At 41.5% G+C, this 22,495-nt stretch overlaps 1 protein-coding gene across 1 annotated transcript in view; it reads left to right on the plus strand.

The window, feature by feature from the left end:
• The window catches only part of CUNH11orf53 (chromosome unknown C11orf53 homolog), a 396,668-nt gene that overhangs the window by 261,616 nt on the left and 112,557 nt on the right, over nucleotides 1-22,495 (plus strand). Inside the window, exon 8 of the mRNA XM_032428142.1 lies at nucleotides 7,101-7,180. The gene's annotated coding sequence lies outside the window, so the exon portion shown is untranslated. The remainder of the gene's footprint in view (nucleotides 1-7,100; nucleotides 7,181-22,495) is intronic.

The raw sequence follows: 22,495 nt of genomic DNA on the forward strand, positions 1-22,495 counted from the left end.
CTTCAGTTTGTTTTTCAGAGTCCATCATCTCTCATGGTTCATCTCCCCCTCCAATTTCCCCCCCTTCACTTTTCCCTTCCTACTTTCTTTTTTTTTTCTTTTTTAACATATAATGTATTATTTGTTTCAGAGGTACAGATCTGAGATTCAACAGTCTTGCACAATTCACAGCGCTCACCATAGCACATACCCTCCCCAATGTCTATCACCCAGCCACTCCATCCCTCCTACCGCCCCCCACTCCAGCAACCCTCAGTTTGTTTCCTGAGATTAAGAATTCCTCATATCAGTGAGATCATATGATACATGTCTTTCTCTGATTGACTTATTTAGCTCAGCATAACACCCTCCAGTTCCATCCATGTCGTTGCAAATGGCAAGATCTCATTCCTTTTGATGGCTGCATAATATTCCATTGTATATATATACCACATCTTCTTTATCCATTCATCTGTCGATGGACATCTTGGCTCTTTCCATAGTTTGGCTGTTGTGGACATTGCTGCTATAAACATCAGGGTGCACGTACCCCTTCGGATCACTACATTTGTGTCTTTGGGGTAAATACCCAGTAGTGCAATTGCTGGGTCGTATGGTAGCTCTGTTTTCAACTTTTTGAGGAACCTCCATACTTAGAACATGCTTTTTAAATGAACCTTTTAAACTCTGTCTTTTGTTCGGTAAGTTAAACTCATTTGCATTTATTATTATTTGTATATTAGAATGTATTCCCCCCACACTTTTCATATTTTCTATTTACCATGCTTTCTTTCTACTTCCCTTTTCTCTTTTCCTGCCCTTCAAAAAATAGATAGGGTTCTCTTCTCCTGATTTGAAAGTTGCACATTCTATTTTTATTATTTAATGATTATGCCCAATTTAAGATCAAAGGTTGTATTTACATTTATCTTTCAATTTCTTAAATTATTAATGTCAACATCCACTACATAAATAAAACAAGTACTTTGAAGATATAAATTATTATTAAATGTTTGGCATGTTAGGACCATGAATCCAGTTGTGTGTGGTATAGTTTATTCATTTTGTAGTCTTTTTTTTTTTTTTGGTAGTATCTCCTAATAGCTGTATTTCCCTGGTTAGTAATATGAAATGAGAGGAGGAGCCAAACTCTTGTTCCTAGTTGGTGTGCCTCTCCTTGTGTGCTTGGAGAAGAAATGGGCATGCGGCCAAAGTGGAAGACCCTGGTTCCACAACCTGACTGTCCCCATCATTTTCTTTTCTGTACCGCTCCTCTCCCCTGCCCCCAATGAGAAATTTTCTATCCTGACTTTCATTCCCTAGCCCTAAACAAACGTGAAGGGGTGGGTGAAGTAAAGGCCCAGCACCACCCACCACCCTGCTGTCCGACTGTCGTGTTCCTCTCAGCACCGTGAGCACCCACATTGGCCCCGATGTTGCCTGTGGACCCAGGCAGCACTGGGCCGGCACCGAGGGGAATTTTTGTTTTTATGTTTGTTTTTGGCTTGGGCTTTGTTTTTTAATCCACCAGTGAAGACACAGACAAAGGTCCTCAAATGTAAGGTGGGAGGAGAAAGAGAACACAACTGGGAAGCTCCCCAGCTCCACCCCCATCTGCTGGCGCCTCCTCCAGCTCACCTGCTGCTCTCTCCCCCCTGGGGAAGCAACCACTCCCTATCTCCCTAGGGACGGCCCAGTGTTTAATGTTAAATTTTCAGATTCATATACTTCCTTGCTACTTCCATGGCATCTCTAAGATTGAGTTCAGAGAAGGAACCAGAAGTAATCATTCTTACACCTTCTCCTTTTCATTGTGGGTGAGCTCCTCTAAAGTGTATACATGTTCCTTAATGTTGAACTTGGTTATGATTTTTCTGATAATTTTTATTGCATCTGATGTGACTTTTGTCTTTTAAAGTTTTCCCTTTTAATTTCCATTTCCTTCCTAATCTCTGACAAATTGGTATTTCACATTTTCTGCCATCTTATAATTTGTCAGGTTTCAAAAGACTGTAAGAGAAATCAAAAGCATAAATCAGTGGATTTGGAAGAATATGTGATGAGTCGGGAAAAGCATTCCCATTCTGGGATCTCATTGAGATTCCCTGGGTTAGGTTAGGAAGAGAGAGTCTGAGAGGTAGCAAGATTTGTGTAGAACTTGTGGGTGTCTGAAAAAAAGAAGCTTGACAAGCAAATGATAGCACCTCCAAACACGATTCAGGAATCTAAGAGGGGAACCCAGACCCTGGGAGACACAGATCCAGAGGAGAAAGTCTGGGTGCTGTGTCAGCAAAGCCTGGCCCGAGCTGCCTTACAGAATGTCCTTGTCCTACTGGGGCCTGAAAGCAGTTGAGAAATCCTGGACGGCCAAGAGCGGCAGAAGGTTGTCGGGGTCCCAGGCAGTTCCACAGGGGGTCTGGTGCCCTGGCATGGAACTAGAGCTTCAGATTAAATTCCTGGCACTTGAGAGGGAGCAAGGAGATTCTAGGAACCTAAACAGTCTTGCTGGTAGGAACATGCAACAGCTAGTCAGCAATCTACAGAGACCGATCACGGACAAACACAATACGAATAAGGACAAGGCACAGCATCATCCACCCCTAGCCCAGAACTCAGGCACAAATCCAGGGCAAGGGACAGAGGCGGCTCAAATCAAATGAAACTAAGTACCACGGTCTCAGTGGCATGGAGGTTCACCATAGGAATTTCTTTCTGTTCTACAAACTCAGATTTTTTTTCCTGCCCCTTGATTGGTGCTCTGAGATTATCCTATGTGGCCTGGGTAATGTGGTCTGCCACATATGGGAAGCACTTCTTTATGCCTCAGCTAACTCCCTCTAAGGAGAAGGCAACAATCTCTCCTCAGCTTGAATTCCAAAGCTGCAGGGATTAAATCCTATTGGTCAAGGGAAGTCTATGTTTCTTTCTATGTAACTATCAACGTAACTGTACTAGATCCTCTTTATTCGGCCAAAATAGGAAGAACGAGCCTTTTTAAAAAGTATAATTCAATGCAGAAGTTAAGACAACCCCTGAGTGATGCCTTTGAGTTCAATAAAGCCTTTGGACCCTTAGTAGAAGAGGAAGAGCTGTGAGGAGAAGGCTGGCAAAGCTGTGAAAGCTTGCAGGGGTGACTTGGAGGGACACAAGGTTGCATGTGCCGCTCATTTCATTCCTACCTTAGGTAACATTTGGGGCACTTATGAAATGTGTGGCATTTTGCATATACTTTGCATACAGGTATTCATTTATTCCTTACACAAACTGTGAGCTAGTGACTATTAACCCCACCGATGGCTCAGGAATTCACTGGTAGAGACAAAGTGACCGATGCTGGTCCAGAGGGGTCGATGACCCACCCAGGTCTGCAGGCCTCCTAAGACTCTTTTCTTAACCATTCAGCTCGTCTGCCAGCCCAGTAGGGCTTCCCCCCCCTTCCCCCAGTTCAAATTATCCCAACAAATGCAATGTAAAAGAAAACTATCCGGTTACTCAGGGACACAATCCTTGAAAATGTATTTATAATTCAGGAAGAGGAGGCAGGGGAGGGCATTCTCTCCTAACCATGGTAAGCAATCTGTTCAGTTCCCAAAGCAAGAAGTTTGATTTTCTTTTTATCTGGTTTTTATGTTCAGGGGAATATAAATGTCAGGAATCAAGCATCCCCTCTGGATGATGGAGTAATAAATAACTTTCATACCATTTTGCACAGATGCTGTAACTAAATTAAGATCAGGAAAGATATAAACAACTACAGCAACAGACCAATGATGAATCTATTTTTAAGAGCAACTGTTAAATTAGAAAGATTGGTCAAATTAAAAAACTTAGAAGGAAATAATTTAGGCATCAATTCTAAGAAATTCAAAGGAGATCCAGAGCTTGAGTAAGTGAGCAATCCACTCGGCCCAGAAAGGGCTGAAATCATTTCCCCGTGTTTAGCAAAATACCGATTAGTTTTAAGGCATTAAGGAGACTTTATACCTTGGAAGACTTAAAATATTACTGGGAATAGAAGAAAGTATTTCTGAAATAATAAAAAGTGTATACTGTAAATAAAAAACAATATAAAGAATAATATCACTTATCGGTCCTTAAGGAAATTCATACTTAAAATGGAGATAAAAATTTATCCTAAATTGATTCAATTTTATCAATTTAGCTAATATTTTGAACCATTCCAACACAGTGATACCACTCCCGGGTATTTATCCTAAAGTAAATAAATACAAAAATATCAGTAACAACAAATGTTCAGTGAAGCATTATTTAGTAATAGCAATATACTGAAAATGGAATCAAAACAAAGGAAACTAATAATTTGCTCAGTAACCATTATTTGTCACACGTTATCTGGGTACTTTACTTAGGTCATTATATTTAACATAATAATCTAAGTATGCTTTTCCTAACTAGGAAATGATATCAAAGAGGTTAAGTTATCTGTGAAAGATTAGACACACGCAGAGGATTTAATATTTAATTAAGATACACACATACATAATTGCCTCTATGGTATAATGAAATACATAAAATTATATTTACAAATGGGCATTGAATAGAAGATGCAGACTGCTGATATTTGGTAGAGTAGTGGCATCATGACTGCCTTTCTGTGGTTTTAAAATTTTCCCTATTCATTCATTTATTCAAGAATACTTACTGAATGCCTACATCAATGAGCAAAATAAAATTCATGTCCTTGTGGAGATTACATTCTAGTAGGGGAGAGAAATAATGGATAAATATATACATACATTACATGAAATCAATTATTGATAAATACTGTAAAGAAAATAAAGCAGGGTGTTAGGACTGAGAGTGCTAGGTTACTCTTTTTAGCAATAGTGGCCAAGGAAGTCCTCCTTGATGAGATGGCCTTTGCACAGTGAGTGCAAGGGAGTAAACCACATGGAAATATGGAAGAGCATGATAGGCATGTACAAAGGCCCTGAGGCTGAACTAGAATGCCATACAGACATTATTTAAAAGATACAGGGCAAAGTTCATGTAGTAATGTTAAGTAGAAATAGAATAAGTGAAAAGGCTACAAAATTATAACCATTACCTAACGATTATGTAAAAAAGCACACAAAAAAGAAAGACATTAAAGTAAAAAGTGATGGGGAATTATCTTGGTATAAATGTGGCTTTTGAGCTCTAGATCCAGACTGCCTGGGTTCAAATCTTAGCTTTGTGCTCTCCGGAAATTTACATAGCTTTTCCGTGCCTTATCTGTGAAAGTGGGGGTAATAATAATAATAGTATTGCTTCCAGGTACTTTAGTGTTGTTGAGAGGTGTAGTGGGCAGAATAATATGCCTATAATGTGTCCACATTCTAATCCCTGGAAACCAAGTGTGTTACCTTACATAGCAGAGGAAAATTAAGTTGCAGATGGAATTAAGGTTGCTAATCAGCTGGCCTTCAAATAGGGAGGTTATGTGGGGTTATGAGCTGGGCCCAGTACAATCAAGAGGATCCTTAAAAGTGGAAGATGGAGGTAGAAGAAGGGAGTCAGGGGAAGAGATGTGACAACAGAAACAGTGTTAGAGAGATGCCATGTGGCTGACTTTCAAGGAAGAGGCCATGAGCCTAGGAACATGGACAGTTCCTGAAGGTGGAAAAGGAAAGGGAGCATTCTTTCCTAGAGCTTCTAGAAACAAAATTCAGCCTTACTGACACCTGAACTTTAGCCCAATGGGACCACGTGGAACTTTTAAACTACAGAACTGTAAGATAATAAATTTGTGTTGTTTTAATTCACTAAGCTTGTGATAATTTGTTACAGCAACCATAGAAAACTAATACAAAAGGATTACGTGAGTTTCTATAAGTAAAATATTTAGAACAATATCTGGCACGTGGTGAGCATTCTAGAAGCTGTTATAATATTTTGGGTGGTGTTTTCTCCTACACTTTTCCATAAACAATAAGCATGTATTGGCTAAATATTATCTTAAAAATATGTGGGAAAACTACTTAAAAGGAGGTATCAGCAACATTAGTAATACATGGAAAGGAAATTTTTAATTGCAGAAGAACACAACTAATTCAAATATAAAATAGTACTAGGGGAACAGAAAAAAAAAAAAAGCTTTCCTAAATTAAAAAGACTTTTTATATTATATGTTCTTCTCTTCCTAACAAAATACTGACAAGCAGCTGGGGCTGGAGCAGATTAAAGAGGTTTCATTTTGGATGGGTGATTTATAGACTATGAGGAAAACCATGAATCCATCTAGAATCCAGATGTAGGTCAGTAATCTAAGGCATGGAGTCCAGTAAGTTCCTTTTACAGACAAGGATCATAAAAGCTTGGAATTTCACTCCTAGTAAAAGCCTCTAGGAATTTGTGAATTTCGTTTTCATTCCAACAGAAAAGTGAGAAATCAAATTGTAGCAAGTCAACAGAGAGCACCCCCTCCCTTAATTCTTGGCTCAATCAGGTCTCCAGGGCACTCAAAAATTTCAATTCCATCCAAACACTTAGCGAGCATCTCCCATATGTATGGCCAGACCCTGTGTTAAGTAGCATTGAACTTAAATACAGACAGCACATAATCCATAACTTTTATAGTTGAAAAAAATACAGGCTCATTGTTTTAAAAACTTGGAACATTTACTACTCATGCTCAACTTTTTATTCAAAAATATTTCTTGAATGTCCTTCTGAATATATTTATATCATGGAATACTTTCAAATAGACTGCATGGTTTTTCAAATAATTCGTGAGAGAGGAACAGGAAACTTTGTAGCTTTTCTACTTTACCGCTTTGGATTTTTTTTTTTTTTCAGATCATTTAGATGTTTGGCTAAAAAACTCAGAATATTTATAATTCCATAAGAATTATATAACAAGATGTTGGTCGAAATGTTAGATTTTAAGATACTACTTTTTAAAGTTTCATTTCATTCTTATTAATCAAAATAATGTACAAAAAAAATCAGATACCCACCCCGCCACCTTCTTTGCCAATTCCAAATGCCCAGAAACAAATGCTTTCAATGTTTTTGGCTATTTGTTCTGGTGTTTGCTTCCACATTTCTAAGTAGGTGGTATATATATTGTTCTTTTATGAATTTATATATCGCTTTTTTATGAATTTCTACATGTGCAGCCCACCGACTGATTGCTACATGATGAGGTGATGAGATTCCACCTCTCAGCCACACCCCTCATCCTCTCACACACAAACAGGTAAGTTCATCTTTTCCTGTCCTTCTGAAAGTTCAGTTGAGCCAATGTTTATTGTTTACATTTTATGACTATGTAAAAACAATGCAGAGTAGCTCCAGGTACTGGACTATAGTTTCATTTCCTTTCCTCTGTAATAGTTTGCTCCCTGGAATTAGCCATTTCCTCAATTTAGTCCAATTGTTCAGTTCAGTGTACGACTTCACAAATTCATTGCCCAACTCTATGACAGAGCAGAATTCCAGCACAGCAGGATACTCATCAGCTGTGCAGTCTATCCCTTGCAGACATCCCTGCTGGATGGAGTTCTCTCCCCCACTGCTCTGAACTGGATCAGTTCCTCCAGAGAGCTGCCACTCATCACTTGTCCTGACTTTTGTCCTGGGTCACCCCTGGGAATGGCCTTCACCTTGTTCCTGTGTTTTCATCCCTGTTTCCACGGCACCTGGCCTACTCTCTTGGATGATGGCCAGTCCTTAGGGAAGCACATCCTTCAGGAGCTTCCCAAAAAAAGCATACTTGGGACAGTAACATGTTAAGAACTTGCAGGTCCCAAAATGTCTTTCTTCGACCTTTATGCTCGGTTATCGGTTTGACTGTATCTCAAGCTCTGTTTTGTAACTCAGTTGTCTCTAGCTTCCCATACTGTCTTCAGGAGTCTGATCCTATTCTGATTCCCAACTATTTATATGTAACCTATCTCCCCCTCTGGAGACTTTTACAATTTTCTCTATTGCTAGCGTCCTAACACTTTTATGATAATCTGCCTTGTTTGCTTTTTTTTAAGATTTTATTTATTTATTTGACAGAGAGATAGAGAGCACAAGCAGGGAGAGCAGCAGGCAGAGGGAGAGGGAGAAGCAGATTCCCCGCCAAGCAGGGAGCCCGACGTGGGGCTTGATCCCAGGACCCTAGGGATCATGACCTGATCTGAAGGCAGCCAGTTAACCGACTGAGCCACCCAGGAGCCCCTTATTTTGCTTCCTGTTTTTGTTTTTCGTCACTCAGTTTGAAGCCAGTCATGCTGCCTATTCTTTGAAACTTAATTTCTATGGTCTGGGCAATATTTTCAGAATAGGTCTTTAATAACTCTTTATTTCCTCGGTCTCTCTTTGTGAAACCTGTATCACTTCTATCTTTTGGAACTCCTCAACTGATTCTTTAATTTTCTTGCCTTTTCTCACTACTTTTAGGAGGCCTATTTTGAAGTAGTTTCTCAACTTTGTTTTCCAAGTCTTCCACTGAATTTTTAATTTCTGCCATCGCATTTTAATATCCAAGATCTTTCCTTTTTAAAGCAATCTATTATTTTTCATGGGCACATTTTCTTCTCTCATTTTTCTGAGAATATTAAAAAGGCTCAATCACTTTTTTTCCCATTTGTTCAGTTCATTGTTAAGTCTTTCTTCAAATATCTGGTGATTTAGGCTTTGTTGCAAGAGGGTCTAGGGACACAATTGTCTTTTTATTTATTTATTTATTTTATTTTATTTTATTTTTAAAGATTTTATTTATTTATTTGAGAGAGAGAGAATGAGAGAGACAGCACATGAGAGGGAGGAGGGTCAGAGGGAGAAGCAGACTCCCCGCCGAGCAGGGAGCCCGATGTGGGACTCGATCCAGGGACTCCAGGATCATGACCTGAGCCGAAGGCAGTCGCTCAACCAACTGAGCCACCCAGGCGCCCCACAATTGTCTTTTTAAAGACTCACAAAAAGTAGTCTCTGTAGCACTTCAGTCTTGGGCACATTATGTTTCCCAAATACAGATCTTCCAGTCTCATAGTTTAGACTTAGGGAGATGGTTGCAAGCTTTGTCGTTAGTACTCAGGAGGCCGAGTGGGGCTGGATGTGGGAGGTGTCACTTCCAGGTGCAGATCTCCACCTAATATCCTCTGTTTTCAGTGAAGTGTCTCTGTCAACCCTCAGCTGTTTATAACCTCTCCAACTTGAGAACCTGTGTGATTCATCCTCTCTAGGTAGTAAACCTCAGACCATTGGCCAGAGTTGGGGAGGGGCAGTTGCCCTGAGGAAGGGGGGGGTGGTCTACCTGCTAATATAAATAAGGATTTTCAGCAATCCACCTGTTTTTAGCCCTGCCCTGCACTTCCTACTTTACCAAATACCTGCTGTCCCAAATCCACATGAGCCTCTATCAAATTCTGCCGGATGAGTCATTTGGCTTCTTACTGGCTTTCCACACCACAGGCTCATGTTTCAGATTTTTCAAGTCAGTTAAATCAGTTATTTCGAGTTCCTCCAAATTCCTGCTTCCAAATTTTTTGCAATGAGTTGTCAGATATAAATATGTGCCTTTCGGGGCGCCTGGGGTGGCTCAGTCATTAAACGTCTGGCTTCGGCTCAGGTCATGATCCCAGGGTCCTGGGATCGAGCCCCGCATCGGGCTCCCCACTGGGTGGGGAGCCTGCTTCTCCCTCTCCCACTCCCCCTGCTTGTGTTCCCTCTCTTGCTGTGTCTCTCTCTGTCAAATAAATAAATAAAATCTTAAAAAAAAAAAAAAATATGTGCCTTTCTGTCCTTGTAAATGTATGCCTTTTAGCCCAGAGTCCCTAGAGATACAAGTGGACATCCACACCCTGTATGTTTTGCTTTCTGATTACAAAGTCTGATCTAGCACCCACTCCACCCTATCCCCATTCCCTAGGAAACTCCAATCTTCACCTTGATGAAACCAAAATGTACATGAATCCCTGTTATTTCCAAGTTGTGGGACTGTAAGTGACTTTTTATAATCTCTCTCTCTTGCTTCATAATTTTTTTAGATTTCACATACGGAACATGTGTTAGTTATTTAATCATAAAAAATCTCATATATTTTTAAAGATATGTTCTTATCAAGCATCGAATTTTTTGGCACTCTACTCAATAGTCTCTGAAAATTTAATTCAGTAATTATTTTTTTAATCTGGCTCCTCAAATTAACATTTAATTTACAAAAGATCCAAACTGAAAATAGGCCAGGCTATATATCTTATAAGTAATAAGTCAGTAAAATTGCAGAATATTAGAGCTGGAAAGATCCTCAGCATCTAGCTACTCCGGTGATTTTTTCAAACTGTATCTCCATGAATCTTGGCGTTCTATAGATAAGTCTTGGGGCTACAGTAGAAGGCAAGGGGGGAGACTAATTGGTAAGGATCCAGATCTTCCACCTTTTTTTTTTTAAGATTTTGTTTATTCATTTGAGAGAGAGAGAGAAAACAAGTGGGGGGTGGGCAGGCAGAGGGAGAAGGAGAAGCAGAATCTCCACTGAGCAGGGAGCCTGATGCGGGTCTCAATCCCAGGACTCTGGGATCGTGACCTGAGCCAAAGGCAGACACTTAGCCAACTGAGCCACCCAGTCACCCCTGGACGATTCAGTCACAAGACCTCAACCTAATTATAAGAAAGGCCAGGGGATGTAGTCTTCCAGAATGCCTTAGAAAAGGAAGATGACAAAGGAGTTGATGCACAGATGATGAATGCGTTACTAGACTTCTACCATACCACCTCAGGGCATTTGCTGTTACCTTTTCATAAGATACTCTTTATGTAGTTTTTCACATAACTGAATCCTCCTCATCTTTCAAGTTTAAGCTTAGTTTTAATCTCTGAGAAACCTTCTCCAATAACTTTCACCAAAGTAGTCCACTCTGGCAGAGACTGCTGGTTACCTCTCATTCTCCTATCTCCACTTCACCTTGGAGAGAACCCTTACGTTTAGGCGAGGCTGTTGTCACCAGGATAAAAAACTATATTTTCCACTATACTTTGCACCAGTCTGGTCATGTGACTAAGTTTGGGCCACTAAGACAAAGGAAGAGTTTTGTAAAACTTTTGGAGAATTTCCCTGAGGAAATGGGTGGGCCTTCCTTTGCCCCTTCCTCCCTTCTAATTCCTTTATGTTGAAGCTTGGATAGATTCAGGCAACCATCTTGGGCTATGAGGCAGCACTCTAAGTGGATGGAGCATGAACCAGAATAAACCTATGTCCCTGGTAACTTTGTGGTGCCACCATAGTGGACCTGGGCTGCTTATCTCAGGGTTTCTTGCATGAGAGAGAAAAATGAACTTCTATCTTTTTTAAGGTACTATAATTTTATAAATGGCAATTTAATACAACCTCCTTATTATGCAGATAAGGAAACTAAGACATTATGAATATGTGACCGTAAATATGGAAGGCCAGGTTAGAGTCAGTTCTCTGATCTCTGTCTAGTAGTCATCACATCAACAGTCTTAATGTGAATATTTCAGGAAAAACAGAAACTAAACATACTGAATCATTACTGTGTGTGAGGCACAGAAGTATGAAGCATGCATAGTCCTTGCTCTTGTCTGTATGACAAATGCATAAATAAATAATTATGATACAATGTGGTAAGTAGTATAATAATAGAGATGTGCATATGCAGAAAAATGAAGAAAGGGGGTGATTTAATTCTGCCTTACATTATCAGGAAGATAAGAAGTAACATAGCAGTTGTGCCTTGACAGATGAGTAGGAGTGTTCCGTGTGTAAGAATAAGAGAGGAGTAAGAGAGGTATACTAGGCAGATAAACACTATTTAGGTCCTTGTATACAAACACTGGACTAGATCCATAGGCAGGGAAAGTTCATACTATGATAATTACTGCACTGGATTTTTAAAATTTATTTTTTCTTCCCAATAGAAGCCAGATTTCTTTTATTGGGATTGACTCTTTGACAATACCTATAGACTGATGGGACCCACCCAAAGTTCCACTCACCCTTGTCCATGCAGAGCCATGCAACCCAAGCTAAGCCACTTAGACACGCCTGCCTTGTACCCTGAATCTTAAGCAGCAAGAAAAGAGACCACACATGGTTGTCGCTTCAGTCATCAACAGGCTAGGGTCTTCACTATAACGCTCCTGCCATGAGACTGTCTTATGGCCTCTTTAACCCAATCTCAACCCAACCCAAGCCCCTAGGGTAGTTTGGCTCTTATCCTTCTTCCTGTCCATTCTGAGAGTCCTCATTATTCTCTGACATACTTATTTTGCTTAAGTTAAACAGGATGGTTTCTTAAACAGGATGCTTGAGACAAAGAAATCTAACATATAAAGTATCCCAATATGAATCACCAAGGTTAGAAGGAAATGTCTCTCCCCAGCTCCATATTGTTCCAGGGTTGAAACTGGGGTGTCAGAAGTTACACACTATTGTTGGCTCTTACACTAAGCTACATTTACCAACCTAGCTTTTTTCAGTAAAAGCTTACTGACTCTTTTTATGTTATTTCTCAATTGGTTCAGAGTTTAATCAGGGAAGTTGGAGCTATTTATTAGGCTTTCTCAAAGACCCCAACCACCTATACTACCACAGTTAACTTATAGGACAACCTAGTGGGGGGGAGAATATTATCAATGTCCCTATAAACAGCAAGAAATAGAGCCCAAGTGACAGATCCAAGGCCAGAACTCTCATTTCCTAACTCAAGATCCCATGTTCTTTCCTAAAAGGGATTGTCCAGCTGGCTTTTGATCCTATTGTTGCTGTCCCAAAACTTTTTCTATTTTACAAATTCAGAGGAGTTGGTAATCATTTTATCTTTGTCAAGGCAGGAAATTCATGCTTCCCATGAGGAGTCTTAGACCTGACCCAGATAAAACTAAATGGTCTTTATCTGGATTCTTGCATTCCTCTGGATTCGTGGAGAAGGAGCAAATGCCGAGAAGGAAGTATGCTTAGCACAGCATACAATGGACTTCTGAATCTTCTGTAATTAAAAAGGGATTTCGAGAATTTATTTTTATCAAGATCCTCAGATGATTCAGAGAACACATTTTTTTGAGATAAATGATCATGTTACCAAGAGTAATAGGAGATATTATTAAGGGTTGCATAAATACTTGGAGAGTGACAAAGAATTTAAATGATGCGGGATAGAAAAATTTCTTCTCCTAAAAAATGAAAGTTCAGATTAATGGAACAAAAGATATCTCAACTATTTCATCCCAGTGCTTCACAAAAATACACAGATGGGCCCTAAGATGGGGGTATGAAAAGGAAAACACATTATTGACCTCTTTTATATTCAATCCTGATTTTAATGTCAAGTGAAATACAAGTCAGGTGGAGTGTGAAGCGCATTCCCGGAGTCACCTTTCTAGATTCACACATAAACTCCAAGAGAAGATGTCAGCAGCTCACATTCTCAGCCTTCATTCTACCTTTATCAGTAAGGTTTTGCTCTTGTTCAGGGATTATCTATAGGTTGCCATCTCTGTAAATCATCAAATCGTGCATTTCAACATAGATCATCCATCCCAACTACTACACTTAATCAGCAGATAAATTTACACTTAGAATGATAAATCAGACACACCCAGGCCCAACCAGCTAGTTAGGGGCAAAGTCCAGACCCGGGACTTTGAAAGGAGAAACTAGATTTTTTCTTTGTTGACACTTGTATATTGGGAAAGAGATGGGTGAAAAAGATCAATTGCCCTCATAGTGATACCAAAATTACTTTTGGTGGCTGGTGGAAGAGAAACTGACTTTATTTGGGAAAATACCTGTGTTATCTCAGGCTGCTATAATAAAACACCATAGACTGGGTGGTTTAAACAACAGAAATGTATTTTCTCACTGTTCTGGAAGGTAGAATCTGAGATCAGGGTGCCAGCATGGTTGTGGAGGTGGTGATGTGGTGATGATGGTGATGATGAGGTGGTGGTGGTTGTGGAGGTGGTGATGTGGTGTTGGTGGTGGTGGTAGTGGTGGTGATATGGTGAGGATGACGATGGTGGTGGTAGTGATGATGGTGGTGGTGATGGTTGTGTGGTGGTGGTGGTTGTGATGATGATGGTGGTGATGGGGTGGTGGTGATGGTGGTGATGGTGGTGGTTGTGATGGGGTGGTGGTGATGGTGGTGGTTGTGATGATGGTGGTGGTGATGGTCGTGTGGTGGTGATGGGGTGGTGGTGATGGTGGTGATGGTGGTGGTTTATGATGATGATAGTGGTGATGGTGGTGATGGTGGTGGACGTGGTGGTATGTGGGAAGAGAGTAAGAAAAAACAGGGAAGGCAAGAAAGGGGGCCACCAAGCTGATTTGAGGCTGAGGCACCTTGTGGTATGAAATGATCAGGGAAAACCCCCAGGATGAGGTGTCCAGAGGACTTTCAGGTACAGGACACCTATCATTCAATTTTAAGTTTGTTTACATTTGCTTTGGAAATAACTCCTCCTCTCATCCTCAACATCCCAGGCTGATTTGACTACACACACAATATGCCCTGTGAAGTGAGTCTTTTGGTGGAAATCAGGGAAGAGGCCTGGTTTTATATCTTAGCCTTCTGTAAACCAGAGATGGATATGACAAAATGATTTGTAAACTGAAGAAGACCCAAAGATGACCAGGAAACTACTACCCCTCATAGATCTACAGAAGAGTAAAACCAATTTTGTCTGGTTCTCAAGAAGCAGAGAGACCCCAGCTAACATGGGCTAAACAGGTAAAAAAAAATATTGCAGGTATTTACTCAATGTGAGGTTTATTTAGAGATGATCAGAGCCCATCCTTAGAAGCTGTTATGTGGAGAAAGAATCCCCTCACTGGATATATTAAGGTTATGTCAAGGCTCCCAGCTCCCTGCTGAGCACTCCCTAGTGAGGCAGCTGTCTGCTCCTTCTCTCTTAGTCAGCAAGAAAGGCTGAGGGGTTTTTTTCTTTTCTTTTTTTAAGGTTAACATACACATGGAGTGTTTTCTTTGTTTGAGGGTGGGGGGAAAGGGGAAAACCTTTAAGTACATCATCTTTTCTTTCCCGTAAGTGATCAAATAGTCTATTCAAGTATTTTCAAAGTGGTTACACTTCTGAGGCACGAGTCTTTCCCCCTCCCAACCCTGAGGAAAGATGATTCCAAATGCAATAAAATGGGCTCCAGAGACATCCGTTTATTTATCCCAAATATTTCAGCTAATGAGAAAGCAAATTTGAGCTCCCTGTCCTGGGGGGCTTTGCAGCCAAACTCTCTGGCAGTGCTCTTGGCATGGGCACCCCCGATCTCCTCCTTCTGCCTCCAAGGCCCCATGGGGCCCACTCTCTCTCCAAGTTTCTCATTAGTAGGAACTCCATCACTCACGTGGGATGCAGAGGCCTCACCCCTGCTGACACTTTTATCGTGCTCGCCTTGCCAGCCTCTCGTCCCCTCTCGCGCCCCAGCCAGTACTCCCTCTCTGCAGGACTCCCTCTCACTCTGTCATCCTTCTGTGGGGCTCCTGGCAAGAAGCGTCCTTTGATGGATCCCACAGACCCCTGACCTCACTTTGAAGTCTCCACAGCTTAATCAAACACACCCACCTCAAGACTCAGCATTGCCCCTTTAACTGGCTTACCAAACTCATTAGGCACCCTGGGGGACCCCGTTTGTCTCCTGTATGACAGAATAATAAGTAGGTTTGGGGGGAAAGAAGGGAAGTGAGTGTTGTATTGTTGGACATGCACCACTAAGAAAGCAGAGCTTCCCCTTGGAAGGAAGTGGGGACAGCTGCTGCTGATGGCCATTCCTCCTCCAGCTCCCACAGAGACCACAGAGCCAGGCTTTGGGGACAGAGAGATGTGAGTTCAGCATGAGTCTGATCTCAGCTTCACTGGCTGTGGTTGACCTTGGACAGTAACCACCCCTTAAGGTCACTGTCAGAATTAACTAAAGTACGTAGCACAGTATGTGGTAAATAAAAAAATGTGATCTCAAAAAAGCAAACTATTATTATTTCCAATGGTCAACCTCAGTGAAAGGTGAAGGGTTAACTGGCCAGTTCATGGAGACCCACTTCTGTACTCCCACTGAGGTTGTTAAGGAGGCATGACTTCATGCTGTTTATGATGATCCTGCCTAGTCACATACCATTGGTGATGAGTGCTTGAGGGCCTCAGAGCAGAGAACAGTCATAATAAAAATGACCATTTATTTTTTTAATTATGTTATGTTAATCAGCATACATTATTACATCATTAGTTTTTGATGTAGTGGTCCATGATTCATTGTTCGCGTATAACACCCAGTGCTCCATGCAATACGTGCCCTCTTTAATACCCATTACTGGGCTAACCCATCCCCCCACCCCCTCCCTTCTAGAACCCTCAGTTTGTTTCTCAGAGTCCATAGTCTCTCATGGTTCATCTCCCCCTCCGATTCCCCCCCCCTCATTTTCCTTCCTGCTATCTTCTTCTTTTTTTTTAACATATAATGTTAAATAAATTTGTTTCAGAGGTATGGGTCTGTGATTCAACAGTCTTACACAATTCACAGTGCTCATCATAACACATACCCTCCCCAGTGTCTATCATCCAGCCACCCCATCCCTCTCTATTGCCCACTTACCTTGGGCCAGGTACTGTACTGAACAATTGAAATATAATACTACCATTTTGGTTGGTATTATATCCCCACTTGACACTAAAGGAAACTGAGACTCTGAAAATTTGCAAGCTTTGTTTAAGGGTCTTATCAGTCAGAGCCCTGACAGGAAACAGTACACCCGTCTATAAGACATGGTGAAGCACCCAGAAACTAACAGAAGTGGAAAGCTGTTATCATCTCTAGGCTTAAAGGGGCTGGGTGGTGGGTAGCAAGGAGGAATGATGTTATCGTACTCCTGGGAGAGTCAGAGCCATAGAAGAGCAGCCACACAACAGGACCAGTGGCCACAGCAAGGAGGCAAGGAAGGACAGGAGTAAGCATTGGGTTAAATACCCTATTAGCTGAACCCAATAGGAAGCCAGAGGACAAGTAAACGGGATGTGGTGGTCCATAGCGATCAGCCTCCCTGGGCACAGGGAAGAGCAGAGGAGGGTAAAGAATGGATGGCAGGTACAGGGATGCCATGGAGAATAACCAAGTCACTCAGCACCTCAGTGGGAAACCTCGGACCTCACTCAACTCGTTTGTCCAACAGCAAGTCGTCTCCAGCACCTGGAAGATATTCGTGCAGTCTTTTAAGTAAATAAGCAAAGGGAGGGGCGCCTGGGTGGCTCAGTCGGTAAGCGACTGCCTTCGGCTCAGGTCGTGATCCCGGAGTCCTGGGATCGAGCCCCACATCGGGCTCCCTGCTCAGTGGGAAGCCTGCTTCTCCCTCTCCCACTCCCCCTGCTGTGTTCCCTCTCTCGCTGTCTCTCTCTCTGTCAAATAAATAAATAAAATCTTTAAAAAATTTTAAAAAAATAAGCGAAGGGAAATTACGGAATGCTATAAAAGAGAATGATAGAACTGAATAACTCTGAGTTTGAATCCAGGGTCTACTACTGGAACACTTTGTGACCTTGAGCAAGTTCACTCAGCCTTTCCAAGGCTTAGCTTCCTCATCAGTGAAACTAGGAGAGTAATCATCCCTAGGGCAGACGTCCAGGGTAATGGGTAAGTGAGATAAAGGAAAGAAAGTAGAGAGACATTGTCACAGCAGCTACAAGAGCAGACTTGGGAGTCAGCCTGCCCAGGTTCAAGCCCTCGCCATGTTCTCTGAGCCGAGTTCACCTCTCATTGCCCCACGTGTCTCCTCTATGAAACAGAACAATGAGAACACTAACCATACAGATGCACTATGCTGATCAAGTGACTTAATCGATGTACAACTTAAAGTTACCCAACAGTTCATAAGAGCTCAGTACATGTTGGCTATTTTTACTCAAATGCTTAGCACACTGCTTGCTGCACATTAAGGAATATTCTAGAGTTCACCTCCAGGTGGGTGGGAGCAGGATGAAGAACATTTGTATTCCCATGTCTTTGTTTCTCTTCTCTCCAGAGCACTCGGAACCCATGTCAAACTGAGATTCAAACATCAATTCAAAGAAATATGTGCACTCCTATGTTTATTGCAGCATTATTTACAATAGCCAAGCTATGGAAGCAGCCCAAATGCCCATCAATACATGACTGGATCAGAAGGTGTGGTATACATATGCAGTGGAATATTATTCAGCCATAAGAAAAGAATGAAATCTTGCCATTTGCAACAACATGGGTGGACCTAGAGGAAATTATGCTAAGTGAAATAAGTCAGATGGAGAAAGACAAATACTGTATGATTTCTCTTATATGTGGAATGTAAAGGACAAAACAGACAACCAACCAAGACAGAAACAGACACATAGATACAGCAAACAAACTGTTGGTTAACAGAGGGAGTTTGAGGGGGCAAGGGACTAGGTAAGATTTGAGAGGGGAGGAGGAAGGTTCTTAGGCTGACATAAGAAATGGTGAATTTGGATTTTTGTTGTTTTGATCCAGAAGAGAACCATAGAGGTTGCTGGGATAAGCTCTGTGCTTGACGGGAAGCGCCGGAAGTCGCTCTCGCGGGTCCACATATGAGATCCCTATGTTGACCTATTTCATGTTTTTCAATTGCTCAGAGGGGAGTCTTTATGTTGTTCCCCTCACTGCTGGTCTCCTGTCTTCTCCCTGAGGGATCCTTATAGATCATATGGATTCTTTCCCCCCAATAAGCTTATCTAATTATTCTCCTTTGATATTTTCCTTGAGATCTGAAATGAACACAGTTCCCAGTTTCTGTCTCCAGAGTTTGGCCAAAAGAGATTTTTTGCTATTATTGACTCATCTAATTCCTACTTGTTTTGAAACATGACAGCTGAAAATTGAATGGGGAGATTTTGCATATCATCTTCAGGGAAGTTTCTTTATTAACATTTTCAAGTAAGCAATAAAGAGTTTTCTCTTGTTACAACAGATGGTAATGTTGCTTTATAGTTATGGAAGTCAGTGCTTCACACCTCACTGGCTCTACCCCTCGGCGCTCGAATGCTTTAGTATTTTTTTTGTGGGCTTTGCTAAGCACGAAAGAGTGATCATTCAGTATTTAAATCATGCCCAGTGCTTAGCACCTAGTAGGAGCTCTGTAAATGCTGTCTGAATAACTGAAGGAATCAATCAATTGATCAAAGCTCAAAGAATACTTTTTACACAGCACATGTCAACAGATACAGTGACTAGGCCACAAGCATCTTTTGAACTGATTATGGATAAAATCGTTGAAAGCAGAGTTTCTGGAATTCTCCTTCTGGATCCAGGTCAGGGCAGCATGTAAGTTGCCCTCTTTCTTGCTTCTGCTATCTGTCAAGGACAAGTAGTGTTACTTCAGCACCAATCACCTTGGTCAAGGTCATTAAGTTGTAGCCACTGTGCGTTCACTTTGGGAGCCCCCAACTCTAGCACACCAATGAGGCCCCATCTAATTGGACCCCACTTCTTGGCAGCTACTTTTTTTCATGGCTAAATATTCTCCCTACCTATTTGTTGAGGTGTCACAGATACCCATACAACAGGAAGCGCAGAAATGAGGTGTAACACATCTAAATCCCTCCAGCACCAGTAAAGTGGACAGTTGAGGCAGCACAACATGGATGTGGCAGCCCAACACGTTGACATGTGATTATTCAAGAGGTTGTAGCATTCATTGCCTCTCCATGGAAGTTACCAGAATGAAAAATAAAACATTTGGGAGCCTTTCATAGAATGTGTTTTTATGGCAGCATAAAAGTGAGAAATGCTTATTGTAATCAAGTAAGCAATAAAATATATATAAAATACACACTAAAAGTCACCCTTCAGCTCCTACCCTCCCCCTAATCGGCCATTCCCAATTCAAATGACCACTGAGATTACCATGATCAACAGATTGTGATTATCCTTTTATTCATTTTTCTATGCACACACCTTCTTTTTATACAACTAGACTATACTATACATTCCCTGCAACGTGTGCCGTGTTTGGTTAACAGACATCATTTCAAGTCAGTATGGAGAGATATGCCTTTTTCTCTAATGGATTTCACATACGGCATTGTAGGTTGATTCTAGTTGTTTGTTGTTGTTGTTTGGGAGATTTTTTTTTTTTTTTTACCGTTAAAAACTACGTCATGATCACTTGTGTACATACATCTTTGTGTGTTTATTTGTAGGATACATTCCCAGTAGTGGAATTGCTGGGTTAGAAGGTAGGCACATTCCAAATTTGGATTGATATTGCCAGTTGCCCCACTAAATGGTTATACCAACTTCTTCTCTCAGAAACTCCTTTACTTGGTATTTTTTCCTAAAAATGAGGGTGGAAAAGATGGAGAATGAATGCCAGGAACCTTGATGAGGGAGGTGAAGAAACAGCAAGATCCAGGGCAAGTCCCTTCACCACTGTGTCTCTGGCTGAGTCTGCTGAGCCTGCCGCGCCCCCCAAGGAGCTGATGACTAACACCTCCCACCATGTCAGGACTTGAGGAGCCGGTTTCTCTCCATTACAGCTAACTTCAAAAAAGAAAGAAAGAAAGAAAGACTCTGAGAACATCTTCTCATCTACCTGTCTGGTTTTGTACAAGGATCTCCGTACCTCACTCTAGGAGATGAGAAGCCTTTCGGACAAGGCTTTCTTTCAAAAGCAACAAGTACAAAATAAATGGTGGAAATTTAATTCTAACAGTCTTTTAGAATTCCCAGAAGAAACAAGATCCAGTGCAATAGATGATTGAGTCATTCAGGCAAAATGGGGTTAAGGGGACTGACATCGATAAATTGGCTTTTTCTGGCTTCCCTAGCTACATTAATAAAAATCTCATGGAACATCTTAACCCTATGCTTGTCAAGCTCTGAAGCAATCCATTGCTATTTCTCAGCTTGGATTTTTCTCTGAGTGGAACAAAAAGCTATCTGATCCCAAGATAAAATCCCACAAGTACCATCACCTGCTGCCAAGAAACTTTCTCCTTGAAAAGTAGGAATAAAAATTAAGCTTGTAAAGGAAAAACAAATGCCAGAAACAGGAAGACTTGCCGCTGGAATGTTCTCAAAAGGATCACCTTCAATTTTTGGAAAAACTAGTAGGTCCATTGGCATCTCTTGTCCTGTTTCTAGTATCATGGTTGCCAACTTTTTCCCTCTTTTGAGAAAAGTAAATCTATCTACATGACCCAAAGTGGTCCATACCAGCCTGATGAATTGACTGTCACAATCCTAGAAATGAGAAGGTCTAGGAGATAGAAGTTGATTCTTATTATGCACAGTAGTTAAAGGCGCCATGAACCTTAAATTCAAGAATACTGAGTCACGGCTCCCAGGGGAAATGCACGTTAGGTTCCTGTGAGCCATGATCTCATTTTTATCAACAGATCAATACATAAGCATGTTGGATGTGTGTTTCTGTTTAAAGATGCCTTATTCTGTATAGAATTGATTATATATTATGTTATAGTGGCCGTATGTATGTTGGATAGATAATTGCTGTATATGAATATGGTTGCTCATTGACATTGGATTCATGGCCGACGGCATGACTAATTCATGACTGAACAAAGCTTGTCACACATCTTTGCTCCACGGGGCCCATCACAGCCTTCCTGTGCTTAGCAACATGAGGCTGCACTTAGCATTGTACTTTGGGGCCATTTCAAACAACGAAATTACCAACAAAGAGTACAAAAATGTGAAAACATTTGGCACTTAATACGCCATGAGAAGGACACTTGTCTCCCGTAGGAGAGCTAAAGCAAGCGGGCCCGAGCATCGCCGTGCTCTCCCTCAGCTGGGTAGGTGTGTGTCAGTTGACGCACATGTTTTGCTGCACTGTGTGTGTTTGCGAGGGATGACTAAAGTGCCAGAAGTATTGATTTGGGGTTAGACAGAAATGTTTGCCAGCAGATGAATTTGCAAACATGGAACCTGTGTGTTCCGTACACAGGATCGAGTGTATTTCCCACTCAAGCCAGATCAGCAGATCAGACCTCCCCAACGGGCATCCGCCCCCTTGTCCTCCCTAACTCCTCTGGGTTGGCCCAGTTTGGCTTGGATGACTCCCACAGATGGCGCCCCTTTGTGAAGGCACTGAACAAGGCGCTGAGGAGAGGTGTGGACCAGGTTGTGCAAATAACCCTCTCTCCCCACAGCTGCTTATCTGCTGGGGGAAGAACAAGCTCACAAGTAATGATGGTTTAAGACCTAGTTTGGTAAGTGGTGTTCCAGGCTAATGAGGCAAGAGAGATAGTAGATTAAGAAGGTGGACAAGTACTTCCTACAGTTTTCCTTCATATTCTTTATTCTTAATTAAATCCTCTTATATCACAGCACAAAAATAATAATTCTTTCAAAGGGGGGGGCCTGCGTGGCTCAGTCGATTAAGCATCTGCTTTCGGTTCAGCTCATGATCCCAGAGACCTGGGATTGAGCCCCATATTGGGCTCCCTGCTCAGCAGGGAGCCTGCTTCTCCCTCTCCCTCTGCCCCTCCCCCACTTGTGTTCTCTCCATCTCTCTTTCACTCGCTCTCTCTCTCTCTCTCAAATAAATGA

Source organism: Phoca vitulina, unplaced genomic scaffold (assembly GCF_004348235.1).
Source record: "Phoca vitulina isolate PV1807 unplaced genomic scaffold, GSC_HSeal_1.0 scaffold38, whole genome shotgun sequence".
Taxonomy (NCBI): domain Eukaryota; kingdom Metazoa; phylum Chordata; class Mammalia; order Carnivora; family Phocidae; genus Phoca; species Phoca vitulina.